The sequence below is a fragment of the Charadrius vociferus genome, unplaced genomic scaffold (assembly GCF_000708025.1).
Source record: "Charadrius vociferus isolate BGI_N301 unplaced genomic scaffold, ASM70802v2 scaffold2201, whole genome shotgun sequence".
NCBI classification, from domain to species: domain Eukaryota; kingdom Metazoa; phylum Chordata; class Aves; order Charadriiformes; family Charadriidae; genus Charadrius; species Charadrius vociferus.
Genome location: NW_009646841.1, coordinates 13,452 through 15,721, shown reverse-complemented (window position 1 = coordinate 15,721; position 2,270 = coordinate 13,452).

Here is a 2,270-nt window from a genome sequence, read left to right as displayed (position 1 = left end):
CACCCCTCGCCCCTTTCCTGCAGGGAGAAGAGGCTCTTTGGGGGTCCCTGGAAGCCCAGTGCTGGTCTCTGAAGTCATGGCGTGATTATCCGAAGAGACACAGATGGGACTTTGACCCAGATGTGCTTTGTGATGTCCAGAGCAGCCCGAGCCCCCTCTCCCTCACACTGGTGTCATGACTTCAGAAGCACTATCTGTTTTTCTATGGGAGCAAATATGTGGCGATACAGGGATAAGGGAGAGTGTTTCTGCAAAAGAGTATTTGAATTAGTTTAAGCTCTTTACTGCAGGAAATGGTTATCTTTATCCAGTTAATTTCTACAATGCTTAAATTTATCTTTCTGCAAATCTGACTTAAATATTAATGATGCTTTGCATTTCTAGTGCCTTTCATCTGATGATCTTAAATGTACCTCTGGAAGAAAAAGTGGTTGGGGGGGTGGAGATTTCTTTTAACATCTTAGAGTTTATAAAATGCAACAAATCATTAGCCTGCTTCCACTCATAAAAAAAACGGAGGCTGCGTTTCAGCCTCTTGGTGCCAAGGTCCAGCCTCAGCGAGCCTGTCGTACGGTCTGATGAGCAATGCAGAACAGGACATCTCAGCTGAGGAGGGCACAGCGCTTTAATAGCACCTCTTATAATTAAATATGGATGTTACTGGAGCTGAGATGTAATTGAGTGAGACACCCAGTGAAAAAGTGTCTGTTCCAGAGAGAAGGTCATTTGTTTGGTGGCCAGGAGCAGAGAGTTGGTCTGTAATGAGACTCAGGACAGCTTGGAACCTGTTTGGCAGGAAAAGTCAGCGTATGGAGCAGTAAGAGACAGTCAGGGAGAGGGATGTATATTCCTCTGGGAGGGAGAAAAGGTGTTAATGTGTGATCCAGCTGGGGGAAGGAGCTGGACACCACACAGGGGCAGAGGGACTGGGTGTACGTTCATTAGGGGCAGTGCTGAGGAATGAACTCATAACACTTACCATCTGCTGGTGGGATGGGAGGAGGGTGACGTGGTGCATTATTAAGAAAGGGAATGTCGGTTCCATGCTGGCAGAAAGCCCGTTCCTCTGGCCAAGGCCCATCAGAGCTGAGGGATATGTGTATATGCAGGGGTAATGCTGAGTAGGAAGTAGCACTTGGAGACTTTGCATCTCCCCAGATGCTGCAGCTGAGGTTGGACTGGGACGTGGCTGCAGTGCAGTAGTGCCAATAGGTAGTTGTGCTAGCCAAGCTGCTCCCAGCAGAAAGAAGAGCTTATCCTGGCCCCTGCACGGGTGGCAGATGTGTGCCCAATCCCTACTAAATCACACCCTCAGTCCCTTTTGCAATGGTCTGGCTCCTGAACCTCTACTAACACCTGTGCTGATGGGAGCCCTGCACAGGATTGGCTGCTCTTCATACCCTCTCAGGGTGCAATGACTGGTGGTGGCTGATGATCCATCAACTAGCAGGGAGCCACCGACGGCCTGAGCCTTGTCAGGTGTCTGCACTGATTCAGGAGCCGAAAGCAGCACAACCCGGAGGTTGGAGAGGCTGTTAAAGCAAAGCAGCTGCAACACATTGAGACTGCTCCAGGCCCGGGGAAAATGACAAAAAGGGAGTGTTTGCCAGAAAAGAATGCAGAACTAAGTGGGGAAAATACATTTTAATGAAATGCAAATATGTTTCCCAGCATCTAGGAGACAATTAAAAGCATAAATAAATAAATGAAATCTGGGAGCAGGCATTTGGCACTAGAATTGAAACTCTGCTTAAAGGGACAGTCCCAGCCCATGCTGCCTGGGCAGTCCCCTCACTGCCCTCCTGCCACCCCACTTCACAGGGCATCGGGGAAAAGGAGCAACCACCGCTACTGACTTTGTAGTTTGTTATATCTGTTGCCAGCTGTCCTAGTTTGGCGTAAAACAGGACCAATTTTGTTCTGTAACTTTACTTCTTATCTAGGCCTCTTTTAACTACCGACATTAACAGCACATTGTGCAGACAACGTTCACTCTCTCAGAGGGATAAGACCGATGTTCATAGCTGATGCCCAGGCATGGTATGCAGAGGGGCTCCTGCTTACACCTATTGCTAGAACACCCAAGGCCCACCAACTTTGTTATTTGCCTCGTTGGAGGGTCAGAAGCGGAAAAGCATAGTGGGGTCCCACCTGCGGGGAGGAGCGGACAGGACAGGTGACCCCAAACTGACCAACGAGGGTATTGCATCCCATCTGCCTCATGCTCAGTATAAAGGCTGAGGATCAAAGGGTCAGGGGCTCTTCCTTCA